The sequence below is a fragment of the Vitis vinifera genome, chromosome 6 (genome assembly GCF_030704535.1).
Source record: "Vitis vinifera cultivar Pinot Noir 40024 chromosome 6, ASM3070453v1".
NCBI lineage: Eukaryota > Viridiplantae > Streptophyta > Magnoliopsida > Vitales > Vitaceae > Vitis > Vitis vinifera.
This window is the reverse complement of record NC_081810.1, coordinates 12,761,931-12,778,995: the sequence shown is the minus strand read 5'-3', so window position 1 is coordinate 12,778,995 and position 17,065 is coordinate 12,761,931. Positions and strand designations below refer to the sequence as shown.

The following is a 17,065-nucleotide window of genomic DNA, read 5'->3' as shown; positions in this document are numbered from 1 at the left end:
CGACAACTCATTTTCATTTTTGGCATGGATTGTACCTGTACGATCGGTCATGTCATTGTCTTGTCTCGTTTTCGTCACAGATTGGACCTGTTTTGAACGGTCACGGTAGCTCAATTTCATTTTTGATGTAAATCGCATCTATACGATCAATCACATAATTGTTCTGTCTAATTTTCATCATAGTCAATACCCGATCCGATTGATCATGACGGCTCAATTTTGTTTTTGGCGTAGACCACATTTGTATGATCAATCACATCATCATCCTATTTGGTTTTCATCATAATTAGGCACTCAATCAGATCGTTCATGATAATTTAGTATCATTTTTGGCGTAGATTGCATCTATACAATTGGTTATGTTGTGGTCTTATTTGGTTTTCATTACATACTACACTTGGTCAAATAGGTCCCGACAGTTCAATTTTGATTTCGATGTAAACCAGGCCTATATGATCAATCACTTTGTTGTCATGCTTGGTTTTCGTCAAATACTATATGTGATATGATCGGTTACATAAGCTTAGTTTCATTGTCGAGGTTGACCGCATTTGTACGATCAGTCACATAGTACTCCTATATAGTTTTTTTCACAATCAACACTCAATTCAATTGGTCACGATAACTCAGTATCGTTTTCGGCATAAATTGCACTTGTACGAATGATCACATCATTGTCTTGTCTAGTATTTGACACAGACTGCACCCGGTCTAATCGATCACAACAATTCAGTATCTTTTTTTTTACATAGAAAGCACTTGTACGATTGGGCACGTTATTGTCCTATCTAGGTTTCATCACAGATCGCACCCAGTCAAATAGGTTCCAATAGTTAAGTTTTTATTTCTATATAGACCATACCTATACGATTGGTCACGTTGTTTTCCTATTTGGTTTTCATCACAGACCGGGGATGATCCGATAGGTCATGGTAGCTCAATTTCATTTTCAACATAAACCGCATCTATATGATTAGTCACGTAGTTATCCTATCTAGTTTTCATCATAGATGGTACCTGATCCGATCGGTCATGATAGCTTAGTATTGTTTTCAACGTAGACCACACTTGTACGATCGGTCACGTCGTTGTCCCTATCTAGTTTTCATCACAGACTGAGCTCGATGAGATAGGTCCCGACACTTCAGTTTCAATTTTAGTGTAGACCAAACCTAAATGATGGATCACGTTATTGGCCTATCTAGTTTTCATCATAGATCGTACTAGGTTTGATTGAAAATGGCAGCTTAGTTTCATTTTCGACGTAGTCTACATTTATACGATGAGCCACGTCATTGTCCTATCTATTTTCATTACAATTGACACTCGATCCGATTGTTCATGACAGTTTAGTATCGTTTTTGATGTGGATTGCACTTGTATAATCAATCACGTCATTGTTATATCTAGTATTTGTCAAAGATGGTAATTGGTCCGGTCAGTCATAATAGTTTAATATTGTTTTCGACAAAGAAAGCACCTGTACGATCAGTCACGTCATTGTCCTGTTAGGTTTTTATCACCGATCGCACTCGGTTAGATAGGTCCTAATGATTTAGTTTTGATTTTAACATAGACTAGAACCATGTGGTCGATCACATTATTGTCTTGTCTTGTTTGTGTCACAGACCGAAGATGGTTCAATCGGTCACGGTTGCTCAGTTTCATTTTTGGCGTAGACTACATTTATATGATCAGTCACACAACTGTCATGTCTAGTTTTTTTGAAAGTTGACACCTGATCCAATTGATCATGATAGTTCAGCATCATGAAAATGTAAACCACACTTGTACAATTGGTCACATTGTTTTCTTGCTTGATATTCGTCACATATTACTCTTGGTTTGATTGATCATGACAGTTTAGTATCGTTTTCAATGTAGAACACACTTGTACGATCAACCAACATCGTTGTCTTATCTTATTTTCATCATAGACCGTACCAGGTCAGATAGGTCTTAACAGTTCAATTTCTATTTCACCGTAGACTAGACCTTTATGATTGATCACATCATCATTCTGCCTAGTTTTTTGTCACAGACCATACTCGATCCAATCGAGCATAGTAGCTTAGTTTCATTTTTTAGCATAGATTGCATTTGTATAATAGGTCACATCATTGTCCTATTTAGTTTTCATCACAGTTGACACCTGATCTGATCGGTCATAATAGTTCAGTATCGTTTTCAATGAGGTCCCACCTATACAATTGGTAATGTCGTTGTCCTATCTAGTATTTGTAATAGATTGCATCCAGTTTGTTCGATCATGACAATTTAGTATTTTTATCAATGTAGAGGACACTTGCACAATCGATTACGTCATTACTCTTTCAGATTTTCATCATAGACCGCACCCGATCAAATAATTCCCAATAGTTCGATTTCGATGTAGATCAAACCTATATGCTCGATCATGTTATTGTCCTTACTAGATTTCATCACAGACTGTACCTGGTCTGATTGGTTATGGCAACTGAGTTTCATTTTCAGTGTAGACCACATCTGTACAATCAATCTGATAGTTGTCCTATCTGGTTTTTATCAATGTCGCCACTTAATTCAATAGGTCACGACATTTCAGTACCATGAAAACATAGACTGCACCTATACGATTGGTTGTATCATTGTCCTTATTGGTTTTTGTAAAAAATCATACCCGATCTAACTAGTCATGGCAATTAAGTTTCATTTTTGACATAGACCACATCTCTACGATTAATCACGTAGTTGTCCTATCTAGTTTTCATCAATGACGACACTCGATCCAATCGGTCACAATAGTTTAGTATCATGAAAACATAGACTGCACCTGTATGATCGGTCATGTCGTTATCTTGTTTGGTTTTCATCATAGACTACAACTGGTCCAATCAGTCATGACAGTTCAATATCATTTTCAACATAGAACGCACCTATACTATTGATCACGTCATTGTCCTTTTTGGTTTTCATCATAGACCGCACTTGATCAAATAATTCCCAACTATTTTGGTTTCGACGTAAACTAGACATATCTATTCAATCGCATCATTTTCCTTATTGGTTTTCGTCACAAATCGTACTCGATCCAATTGATCATGGTAGTTAAGTTTCATTTTCGGTGTAGATTGCATTTGTATAATTAGTCATGTAGTTGTCTTATTTGGTTTTCATCAATGTCGGCACCTGATTCTATCGGTCACGACAATTCAGTATCATGAAAACGTAGACTGCACCTATATGATTGGTCATGTCATTGTCCTATTTTATTTTTGTCACAGACTGCACCTAGTCCGATTGGTCACAACATTTCAGTATCCTTTTCTTTGTAGAATGCACCTATAAGATCAAACACATCATTGTTCTGTCTGGTTTTCACAACAGATTTTGTCAGGTCAAATAGGTCTTCACAGTTCAGTTTTGGTTTTGATATAAATTAGACCTATACGATCGTCATGTCATTGTCCCATCTGATTTTAGTAATAGACCAAACTCGATCAGATCAATCACAGTAACTTTGTTTTGTATTCAGAGTAGATCATATCTATATGATCGGTCACATAGTTATCATATCTTGTTTTCGGTACAATCAACAATCGATCTAATCAGTCACGAAAGTTTAGTATCATTTTCAACGTAGACGACACCTGTATGATTGATCATGTCCTTATCTTGTCTAGTTTTCATCACAGACTGCACTGTGTCAGATAAGTCCCGATAGTTCAGTTTCAGTTTTGGTATATACCAGACCTATATGATCAGTCACGTCATTGTTTTGTTTGGTTTTTGTCATAAATATACCCAGTCTAATTAGCCACGATAGCTCAGTATCATTTTTGGCGTAAAACACACTTATACCATCGGTCACGTCATTGTCCTGTCTGGTTTTCATCATAGATCGCACCTAGTTAGAAAGGTCACGATAATTTAGTTTTGATTTCAACGTAGACCAAACTTATAAGATTGGTCACCTTGCTATCCTATTTGGTTTTTGTCATAGACCATACTCAGTTCGATCTATCACGATAGCTCAGTTTTGTTTTTAGTGTAGACCGCATTTGTATGATTGGTCACGTTGTTTACTTGTATGATTGGTCACGTTGTTTACCTGTCTGATTTTTGTCGCATACCACACCTGATTAGATAAGTCTAAACCAGTTTCAGTTTCGGTGTAGACCAAACTTATACAATCACTCACACTATTGTCCTATCTGGTTTTCATGATAGACTAGACCCGATTTGATTAGTCATGGCAGATCAACTTCATTTTTTATGTAGATAGCATTAGTACAATTACTCACGTAGTGTTCTACCTGGTTTTCATCATAGTTGGTACCTGATCCAGTCAGTCATGATAGTTTAATATTGTTTTCGACATAGACTGCACCTATATAGTCACATCGTTGTCTTTTTTGGCTTTCATCATAGACCACACTCGATTAGATAGGTTTTAATAGTTTTGTTTTGTTTTCGATGTAGACCGCATGCGTATGATCAGTCACGTAGTTATCCTATTTGGTTTTCGTCATAGTCCACACTCGAGTCGATTGGTCATGATAGTTCAATATTGTGAAAACGTAGACTACACTTGTACGATTAGTCACGTTGTTGTCTTGTTTGGTTTTTATCATAGATTGCACTCGGTTTGATTAGTCATGACAGTTCAGTATCATTTTTGACATTGAATGCACCTACACGATCGATCAAGTCGTTGTCCTTCTGGTTTTCATCACAGACCCCACCTTATGAAATAGGTTTTGACAATTCAATTTCAATTTCGACAAAGACCAAACCTATATGATTGGTCATGTTGTTTTCCTGTCTGGTTTTCATAAAAGATTGGACTCGATCCGATCAATCACGGCAACTTAATTTCATTTTCGACATAGATCGCACCTGTACGATTGGTGACGTTGTTATCCTATTTGATTTTTGTCACAGAATACACCAGGTTTGATCAGTCATGATAGTTCAATATCATTTTTGGTGTAGAACGCACCTGTATAATTAGTCACATCGTCGTTCTGTATAGTTTTCATCACAGAACGCACTTGGTCAAATAGGTCCCACAAGTTAAGTTTCGATTTTGGCGTAAACCAAACCTATACAATCGATCATGTTGTTGTTTTGTTTGGTTTTCATCACAGATCAGACCTGATTTGATTGGTTGTGGCAACTTAATTTCATTCTTAGTGTAGGCCAGATCTGTACGATCAATCACATGATTATCCTATCTAGTTTTTGTCATATTTGGCACTCAATCTGATTAGTCATAACAATTTAGTATCATTTTCGACGTAGACCTCACTTGTAGGATTGGTCACGTTGTTGTCCTCTTTGGGATTCCTCTACACCCAACCCGATTGATCATGACAGTTTAGTATCATTTTTGGTGCACAATGCACGTGTATGATCAGTAAAGTCTTTGTCCCATCTAGTTTTTAGAATAGACCACACCCGGTTATATAGGTCCTGATAGTTCAGTTTTGATTTTGACGTAGGATAGATCTATATAATTTGTCACGTCATTATCCTATCTCATTTTTGTCACAAATCGGACCCGATCCGATTGGTCATGGAAACTCATATATATATATATATATATATATATTTTGCATAGACTACATCTATATAATCAGTCACATAGTTTTCTTATTTGGTTTTCACCATATTTGACACTTGATCTTATTGATTATGATAGCTCAATATTGTTTTCGTGTAGACTACACCTATACGATCATTCACGTTGTTGTCTTGTTTGGTCTTCATCACAACCTACACCCGGTCTGATTAGTCATAATAGTTCAGTATCATTTTCGGTGTAGACCACACCCGTATGATATGTCATGTTGTTGTCTTGTCTAGTTTTCATCACACACTGCACTTAGTCAAATAGGTCCCTATAATTTAATTTCGATTTCGATGTAGACCAAACGTATACGATTAATCACGTCATTGTCCTATCTAGTTTTCGTTACAAAGTGGACATGGTTAGATGTCATGGTGGCCTAGTTTCATTTTTGGTGTAGACCACATCTATATGATTAGTCACACAATTGTTCTATTTGGTTTTCATTATAGTCAGCACCCAATCTGATCAGTAACGATAGTTCATTATCATTTTCAGTGTAAACCGCACCTATACGATTGATCATGTTATTGTCTTGTTTGGTTTTCATCATAGATGACACTTAGTCTGATCAATCACGATAACTTATTTTCTATTTTTGGCATAGATTGCACCCGATCAGATAGGTCTCAATAGTTCAGTTTCATTTTAAATGTAAACAACATTTGTACAATCAGTCACATCACTGTCCTATCTAGTTTTCATCACATACTGCACCTGGTCAAGTAGGTTTAGACAACTCAGTTTTGATTTCGGCGTAAACCAGACCTATAGATTGGTCACGTCATTGTGTTGTCTGGTTTTTGTCATAGACCACACCCGATCTAATCAAACATGGTAGTTCAATTTCATTTTTTATGTAGACCACATCTATACGATCGATCATGTTGTTATCCTATGTGGTTTTCATCATAGACACCCGGTTAGATAGGTCTCGGTAGTTTAGTTTTGGTTTCGATGTAGACTAGACCTATATGATTTGTCACATATTGTAATATTTAGTTTTCATCAAATATCATACCCGGTCTAATTGGTGAGGGCAACACAGTTTTGTTTTCGACGTAGACCACATTTGTATGATCAGTCATGTAGTTGTTCTATCTACTTTTAGTCATAGTGGGCACCCGATCCAGTTAGTCATGGTAGTTCAGTATCATTTTCAGTGTTGACTGCACCTGTATTATCGATCACATCATTATCCTATCTAGTTTTTGTCGCAGATAATACTTGGTTCAATCTATCAGGACAATTCACTTTCATTTTCGACGTAGGTCGCACCTGTCCTATCGCTCATGTAATTGTCCTGTCTAGTTTTCATCGCAGACTTCACTCAGTCAGATAGGTACCGAAAGTTGAGTTTTGATTTTAGCGTAGACCAGACCTATACGATCATTCACATCATTGTCCCATCTAGTTTTCAACATAGACCGAACTTGGTTCAATCAGTCATTGCATTTTAGTTTCATTTTCAACATAGACCACTTCTTTATGACCAGTCATGTAGTTGTCCTATCTGGTTTTCATCATAGTCAAAACCCGATCTAATCAATCTTAACTATTTAGTATCATTTTCAGCATAGACTGCACCTACACATTTGGTCACACCATTGTCTAGTCTAGTTTTTGTCAATGATTACACCTAGACGGATCGTTCACAACAACTCAGTTTTGTTTTCGACATATACTGCACCTGTACAATCTATCATGTTGTTATCTTATTTAGTTTTCGTCATAGACTACACCCTGTCTGATTGGTCATGACTGCTCAATCACATTTTTGGCGTAGTTCACACATGTACAATCGATCATGTCATTGTCATGTCTAGTCTTCATCATAGACCGTAACTGGTTTGATCAGTTAAGACAACTCAGTTTCGTTTTTGGTGTAGGCTGCACCTATATGATCGGTCACATTGCTCTCTTATCTAGTTTTCATCACAAACTTCACCCAATCAAATAGGTCCCAACAGTTGAGTTTTGGTTTTAGCATAGACCAGACCTATACAATTAGTCACATTGTTGTTATATCTGGTTTTCCTCGCAGACCGGACTTGGTTCGGTCGATCACAGTAACTTAATTTTGTTTTTGGTGTAAACCACATCTATATGATTAGTCATGTAGTTATCCTATCTAGTTTTCGTCATAGATCGTACTTAGTCCGATGTATTAGGCAACTTAGTTTCATTTTTGGCATAGACCACATCTGTGCGATAAATCACGTGGTTGTCCTAATTGGTTTTCATCACAGTCGGTACCTGATCCGATCGATCATGATAGTTCAGTATTATTTTCAGCATAGATTGCACTTGCATGATTGGTCACGTCGTTGTCTTGTATGGTTTTTGTCATAAATGGCACTCGGTCCTATCGATTATGACAATTCAGTTTCCTTTTAGTATAGACTGCACCCTACTGAATAGGTTCCAGCCATTTAGTTTTGGTTTCGACATAGACTAGACCTATACAATCAGTCACGTCATTGTCTTGTTTAGTTTTTGTCACAAACCAAACCTGTTTCAATCAGTCATAGAAGCTCTGTTTTGTTTTTGACGTCGACGGCAATTGTACGAATAGACATGTAGTAGTCTTATTTGGTTTTTGTCACAGTCAGCACCCGATTCGATTCAGTATCATTTTTTAGAAAATAAATGCTATGCTTAAATGAGAAAAACACCCAAGAGGGGGTGAATTAGGTTTTTCAAAAACTTTTTCCACACAACAATTACAAGCACAATATAAGCAAAAATAAGGAGATAGAGTTAGAGAATTCAAACTCAGCTTTTATAGTGGTTCGACACTTCCTTGCCTATGTCCACTCTCCTCAATCTCCGAACCGAGTGAGGGTTCAGCTTGAAGCTTCAACCAAGCTTCCAATCTTTTACACTTGGATTCCAGTTCCAATGGGCGCTTACACAATTTCTTCAAGATTCAAACCTCTTGAAAGCTTTAACACTCAAGATTTACAAGAAAGAAACCCTCAACCTAGCTCAAGGATAGCTCAATTACAAATCAAGGCTAGGATGACTCACAAGGGTGCACTAAAAGATATGCAAGTGATAATTTAATGTACTAAGAAAGAAATGAGAGAGTTTAGGCCAAGAACAGGTAGGTAGAAAATTGATTTCAAGTGTTCTCTTGTCAATAAATGAAATGGAGCTCTCAATTTATAGGTTTCTAAGCTCGAGAGCCAAAAACAGCAAAAGGTAACCTCGACCGGTCAAGCTGGGGGTCGACCGGATCACTAACCGTTGGAGCATTTAATGCTTTGACAGGTTACCGTTCCCTTGATCGAACCTTGATCGGGAAAAGATGAACCTTGACCGGGAAGAGGAAGCTACTGGGAGAGAGAGAAGATTTTGGGCATCCCTCGACCGGACAAGCGCAATCGGTCAGCCGGTTGGCCATAGCCTCGACCAGTTGAGCCTTTTGGCCCCGAAAACCTATCTTTTTCAATTCCTTTCTTTTCTAACACTTAGGCAAGGTCTTTAGGTGAATTAATATATCAATTTTAAATCATTTTACCTAAGGTATATTTGATAAAACTCGGGTTTTAATGAAAATGAAAGTTTAAAGGATAAACAAAGTTTTCAAAGATGCATGAAATGGTATGAAAAACTTAAGTGCACCCATGCATTCATCTTACATTCGTTTCCTGTGATCACAAGTCTTTCAAAAGTCTCGATCTTGTATCCATTTGGTCATTTGATGAATTTTTGAGTTTACGCCTGAGATTCTTAACCATTAAACCAATTAGTCACTTAACCATGGTTTGTTATCATCAAAACCCGATTAGGAGAACCCTTGGGCTAACAATATCTCCATTTTTTATGATGACAAACCTTGGTTATCTAGGGGGAAAAAAATCTCCCCCTCAAACCAATCATGGATCAATCAATCAATTTTCAATAGGAAACAATATAAAGCATGAAAATTTGAATAGGAAACAATGGATCCTGAAAATAGCATATCATATATATATATATTAACATCACAGGTACACGCCTTGGTTATCTAAGAGGAAAAGAATCTCTCACTTAAACCAATCATGGATCAACAATTAATATTTAAGAATTTAAAATAAGATGATCAAGACTTATTATGATCAAAACATATTAAAGAGTATTGCAACATGGAACATCCAATGTAAGTGATTCGTTTGATCCAATCGGGTCTTTTAATCAAAAACACTTATAAATCCTATGACCTCATACTAGCATAGCAAAGCTACTATAGTATAGCAGCTCTAGGGTCGAACTCTGGGATGGGTTTTCACTTTACCAGTGATATTAATTCAAAGCTAAATTGGTGCCTTTTCATTTCAAGGTTAGCTTTAAAAGAAAACATAATCTTTGAATGAAAACGGATGGTATTAAGCTAACCTAACATAAAGTAACTAAAATTAACTAGAAATAAATTAGAAAGAAAGGTGTTTCTTGGGATTTCAGGTTACTAGGATCAGGTGCCAACTGCAAAGTGGGAAATTCCGGATTTTTCTCCTCGCATTGGGGATTTAACCTATAGTTATTTCCCGAACCGGTGTAGGTTTAACAATGAAGATTTAATCCATAAAAAGTCAATAGAAATGGTAGTCAAGTTCCATTAATGGCTTTAGACACTATGGGTCTTCACCTTGAGCCACTTTCCAATGGCTCGTACATGATAACTAATGGACTGATATGGATCTAGCAATAAGCATCCACAGAGACCTGAAGCTTACCATGTATTGGCCATTCAAAGTGATTCTAAGGGATTAAAGCAAAACTTTAGATTTAGAAGCCATTTATGAACTCCAACTACCTATATTTAATGCACGGGAGTTTTCCACCTTTGCATCTGGACTTTTCACCTAGCTTCCTTCACTCCAAGAAACCAAAGGTTTAACCTCTCATCCTTTGGGAAAACATCCTCAGAGGATGTTTGGCTACAAGAATATGAAAATGAAAGAGAAGGAAAAACAGAGCAAGACTCTGTATATTCTGTATATTTATATATCTATATTACATACTTCTATATCTATTACAATGGATGCAAGGGAATATATATAGAGAAGTTTTTCCAACCTTCCTAGCTAAGAAATCTTATGGTTGGTGGATTACAAGGAGAAGAATGGAAATTTATACAAAAATATCTAAAAGAAAAGATCTCGTGTGGAGTCAGCAAAACAGAGGAGATTTCGCACCACGCATGGGTTGGTGCGAAATTGGAAGGTGTTGTGCGAATTTCAAGGTGTTGTGCGAATTTCGCACAAGCCTGGAGCAGTTGTCTTCCGAAGGCCATATCTTCCTCATTTCTGCTCCAAATCGTACACGGTTTGAAGCGTTGGATTCTTGACTTCCTGAGCTTTGAAATGGTATATAGCATATAGAAAATGGACTTCGGGAAGTGCTCCTAAAGTGCAAAAGAAGACTGCAGCTGCTGTCCTCTATTTTCTTCACTTTGTTTGTTTTTCCTCTTTGCTTCACTCCTTTACTTGGCTTGTCTTAATGATCCAAAAAGCTGTCAAAACACTAAAACTAGCCACAAATTTGATTAGAAGTCATTGCTAGGTCCTTAACATTCCAATTGGGATAAATATGGAGAACTACTACACAAAAGTGCTTAAAACATAATGAATTAAAGGCGCAAAATGACACTTTTTGGGTAGTAATCAGTAAGTCATCAAATATATAGGCATATTATATATCATATTTCAAATTTATCAATCCGTACATCATATGTCCAACAAGCTAAAGTAACTAAAGATAAGCAATATATGATCTATAAAAAAAAATGATATGCATGTATGAGTCTCCTATATCTAGCCTCTTATATCCTAAAATATCTCCTCCTTTGGCAACATGGAAAAGGAACAAGGGGGGTATCCAACTAATCATCAAGGTTGAGGAGGTGGAGGTGGAAACATAGTAGAGTCAAGTATAGCAAAGAACCTATCATGCCTTTATACATAGTAGAGTCAATGGATTTACCTTTCTCATCCTTATTAAGCTTGATGGATGAGCTCATTGGAGTCTTCATTGTCTTGGCTTCCTCTATGTTGTACTTTTGAGAAGATCTCTAATATTCTTTGCTTGATTGATGAAGAGTCCTTCCTTTAGTTGCTTGATTTGAAGTCTAAGAAAGAAGTTAAGCTCTCCCATCATACTCATTTCAAACTCACTAAGCATGAACTTAGTAAATTCTTCACAAAGAGAGACATTAGTAGCACCAAAGATAATATCATCAACTAAAAGCATATCCTTTTCTTTGGTTTTTATGAAAAGAGTGTTGAAAACCCCGGATTACTCCGTTCCTATGCCCTAGATCATGTAAACTGCATCCAAATCTATCCTAGGCTCTTTAAATCTATTGCAATGAATAAAGAGGTATTAAAAACAATAAGAATACCATAGAAAACATAGATCTAGAGAATAAAGCCACATACCTTTGATTCAAATGTTCCCGAATTGATTCTAATCGATGTAAATAACTCCAAAGTTGTAGTAGATCTCGTAAACACCATGATCTTCTGCCTGATGAGTCTTTCTTATGTTTAAGCACTGAGATGGTAGAGATCTTAAGGGTCGAAGCTAGGGTTCTCTCTTTAAACTGAAGGGAAGAATGGCAAGACTATGAAACCATAACCCCTAAAAGAGTATTTATAGATTTCCTAATAGGCTTAAGTGACTTAAACCCACCATGGGGTTGGGTCACTTAATCTAGCCCAAAAACGTTGCTAATTTAATTAACCATACAAGGCCCTAATTAATCAATTAGTTCAATCTAAATATGCCACTCACTTATTCCTGTGCAACCTAACATAATTACCAAAATGTCCTTATGCACAAAAGTGAACTAAAAACCCATCCAACCCTCATAAACCGTGCCATCAAGGAATAGGAGCTTAGATTGGGGACTACTAGAACCCATAGGAGTACTGGCTCCCTCATAATCAAATTCTAGAATTGACTCAACATCCCACTACAGAGAGTTAACTACACTCCAGTACCCTATGTAAATTATAATGAGACACCATGTGCTCAGGTTCATGACTTACTATCCACTGCATGCAAACTCCCAATGAACTAATGTCCGTAATCTAATAAGGTAGTGTTATCACCTATCAAGATTACCTTTCAAATCCTTGAGTTACAAATCCTACTTATTATGTGATCAACTGACATACTCTAGCTCCAAGAAGCATATGCTAAACTCCATTAAAGAAATTACTGTGGCCACAGATTTCATGATCACATGTCCTTTGGATCACCTAAGGGGACACACTGTCTCAATCCCATGAGATATGATGGTGCCTCTATTGAGAATACTTATTGCCACCAAGCTCCATCAACAACAACCCAATCCATATGGATATATGACCATTTTAGGGTCTTAACCATAGGTCAAAGCCTCTTATTGATTTTGGTATAGGCTTAATATCCTCTCCTTAAGATTGAGAGTCCATGTAGTATATTAGCTTGGTAAATCATGACAATTGTTAGCCTTGCATCAAGATTCACCATAGGCCCTGTCCAGTGTGTATCACATGCACTAGTACACTCACCATAGGAAACCCATCCTGACAACCAAGACAAGCCATCCCTTCAATTAGGAGGTAGTGCATTACAATCTCAACTGAATTGCCTAATCCATGAACCAACTGTGGTAAACTTATCTACTTATAGGGAACCCATGACTTGTATCTTCTATGCAACTCCTAATGCACCTAAGTCATGTACAATGTAAGAGAAATGGGTTAAATACTAAAATCATTATCAATATACCAAGGAGGCGACAAGAGGATAGTTAAGTTTAACTTTGTTATATCATGTCTTGCTTTTTGGGGCTCAATCCCAACAAAGAGTTGTATCAATTTTACCCATTTTAAAACTATTTTCTAAGAGAAATTTGCTCAATCTTTCATACCATGCTCTAAGTCCTTGTTTCAAACCATAAAGTGCCTTTTTAAGTTTAAAAACATGGTTAGAAAAATTAAAACTTTCAAAGTCGGGTGGTTGTTCAATATACACCTCATCATTTATAAAGTCATTTAAAAATGCACTTTTCATATCATTTGATATAAAACAAAGTCTTTAAAACATGTAAAGGCAAGTAGCATCCTAATGGCTTCCAACCTAGCTACGAGGGCAAAGGTTTATCCATAATCTATCTCTTCTCTTGATTAAAACCTTAGGCTACTAACCTTGTTTTGTTTCTAACAATTATGCCATTTTCATCCATTTTATTTCTAAAGACCAATCTAGTTCCAATAACACTTTGATTTGAAGGTCTTGGTACTAATTCTCATACTTCACTTCTTTCAAATTGATTTAACTCTTCTTGTATAGCAATCATCCAATTTTCATCATCTAAAGCATCATTTATATTTTAAGGTTCAATTTGAGAGATAAAAGCTAGATTATTGCAAATGTTTCTAAGAGAGGACTAGTTTTTACCCCACTAGATGGATTACCTATGATTTGATCTTTGATAAGTCGATTTAGAGCGACTTATTATCTATGATTTAACTTGATATTTCATTAGTTTAAGAGTAATTTTATCTCAACAATCATTATTTTTATTGTTTTAGGTCTCAAATAGCCAAGAGTACGAAAATGGAGTAATACAAGGCAAACTTGGAAGAAAAATATGAAATTCAGCGAAAATGTGAGAACCATCATGGCGGGAGCTCTCAAGTGCCATGACGGCCTCTTACATGACAATTCGCATAACTTACCCAAGTGGAAAGCACCATGACAAGATGAACTTGTCTGTCGTGGTGCCCAAAGAAATTTCAGAAATCCTTAAGACCCGAGACTAAAGCGTTGCGGCGGGAGGCATTGAGCACTGCAACCCGATATTTAAAATTTGATAATTATTCATTCTTATCTCATTTTGTTCAGATCCTATTTAGGTGGGACGTTAGTTTACGATACCAAGTCTATAATATAGATGAAAGAAGGGTTTATTTAGGGGATCTTAGAGACCTGGGAGAAGGAGGAGCTTAGAGAACAAAAAAGGGATTTGTAGATTTCCTTCTATTTTTTTGTTTTATTATTCCCTTTTCTTTATGATTGTAATTTAGGATGTTTTTTCTTCATCTTGACATGAACTAATTTCCTTTGTCTAGGGCTGAGATGTAGCTCAATCACAATTTATGTTTTTGATTAGTTTAATTTAATTCTCTGTTTTACATCAATTTATTTGTGTATCTATTCTCCGCTTAATGCTCTCAATTCTTAAGAGCCTAAGTTTTGATTGATTTTATGATTTAGGTTGATAACAAGAGTTAGAATCTAAATTAGATCCATAGAATAGATTACGTTAGAATGAATGAATGGTAAAGATACATTACCATGTTCTAAGAGATTAATAGTTAAATCTATAATAATTCCATAGATCTTAATTACTCCTTTCAACTTAAATTCACTTAGAGATATGTTGGGTTAGTAATTTAAGGAGCAATTTGATATATTTCGAGAGAAAATATTGGTTGGCTTAGGGAATTAAATCTCCAAATAAAATATAACAGAAATTAGGTTAAGCAATCAATTGCATGAAAGTGTTTGTAGAGAAGTCAAAAGCCCTAGATCGTTTAAATCATAAGAGTTTGAATTTATTTTCTTTAATTATTTAATTTGCTTTCTTCTACAACTTTAAAAATTCAGTTGATCAAATAGCAGTGGGAATAATAAATTTTAGTAATTAGTAGCATAGTTCTTATGGGTTCGATATCCGTACTTAGGTATAATTATATGACTTGAACGGTTTGTATACTTGCGAACATTTATAACAAGTTTTTTGCGCCGTTACCGGGGACTATTTGATACTAATATTAATACCAGTTATTTTTATTTTTTTTTGCTAATTTGATTTATTTTCTTTTTATTCATACTCACTTGTTTTTCTTTTTTTAGGTTTTCTTAGTGTATGAGATGTACAAGGAGTTTGGACTTAGTACCAATCAACCTTGATATCAACAAAACACTATGAAAGCTAAATCAAAAACACAAGCAACAAGTAATTCAAGAGGTTCCTGCAATGGGGGAAGAGAATCATGGTGATAATGGAGTCCCAAACAAGGCACTCAAGGATTATTCTATCCCTAATGTGGGTGTCTTAAGCATTCGAAGGCCACCCATCCAAGCTAACAATTTTGAGATCAAATTGGCAATTATTCAAATGATTCAATCTTTGGTTCGATTTGGAGGATTAACCAATGATGATCCTAATCTACATATTGTAATTTTTTTAGAAATTTGTGATACCTTCAAGCATAATCATGTGATCGATGATGCAATAAGAGTTTGATTGTTTCCATTCTCTCTAAATAACAAGGCTAAGGCATGGTTAATTTCATTACCTCTAAGGACAATCGCTACATGGGATGGACTGGTTAACACTTTTCTTGCTAAATACTTTCCACAGGAAAAATCTTCAAGGATGAGGAATGATATAACTAACTTTTTACAGCAAGATCAAGAGTCTCTTTATGAAGCTTGGGAAAGGTTCAAAGATCTTTTAAGAAAGTACCCACACCATGGCTTACCAATGTGGATGCAAGTGCAAACATTCTACAATAGTTTACATCCTAATACTCAAACCATGGTGGATGCAGCAAGCGGAGGAGTTTTTTTAATAAGACACCGGAGGAGGGATATTAGCTTATAAAAGTGATGGCTAGCAATAATTTCTTGAAGTCTAAGGATAAAAATGCACAAAAGAGGATAGTCGAGGTTCATGACATTGATGCTTTTAATAATTTGGTTGCTCAAGTTGAAATTTTCAATAATAATTTTAAGAAACTGAATGTTGCTGTTGTTTCTAATTTAGTTCATGAAAATTGTGCAGGTAATCATCCTAGCTTGGAGTGTCAATTTGGAGGCCTATATGAAGTAAATTCATCTGAACAAGTGAACTATATGTCCAATAATCAACGCCAATACAATCCTAACTCCAACTATTTCAACCAAGGGTGGAGGAATCATCCGAACTTCTCACGGAGTAATAACACTCATGTGCAAAAACCACCCTCCGGTTTCCAATCTCAAGAGAATAAGCCAAACTTGGAAGAGTTTTCACCCAATTTATGCAAAAGACTAACAATTTTATTGATGATACTAAAGCAAGTTTTAGGAACCAAGGTGCAAGTATTCGCAACCTTGAGCATCAAGCGGGGGATTTCTAAGTTATTGACGGAGATAACTCAAGGAACACTTCCTAGTATCTCAGAGACAAATCCTAAGAAGCATGTAGAGGCCATAACTCTTAGAAGTGGGAAAGAGTTAGAACAATCAAAGGAGGCCGAGCAGCAAGCAAATAAGGAAGATACTTCGGTTCCCAAGGAACAAGTTGCTTCCACTCCTATACAACCATCTACTCCAAAACCATCATCTAATGCCATCTCTTTTCCTTAAAGGCTGAAAAAGAAAATTTTAGATAAGCAAGTTTATAAATTTATTGATATTTTTAAGAGC

The 17,065-nt window shown here is 36.1% G+C and overlaps 1 non-coding gene across 1 annotated transcript; it reads right to left on the bottom strand.

Moving 5' to 3' along the window:
* Positions 1-16,028: 16,028 nt before the first annotated feature.
* Positions 16,029-16,135, bottom strand: LOC132253982 (small nucleolar RNA R71). The gene has a single exon (XR_009465932.1). It is a non-coding gene; the product is annotated as a small nucleolar RNA R71 (small nucleolar RNA).
* Between the last annotated feature and the right edge of the window lie 930 nt (positions 16,136-17,065).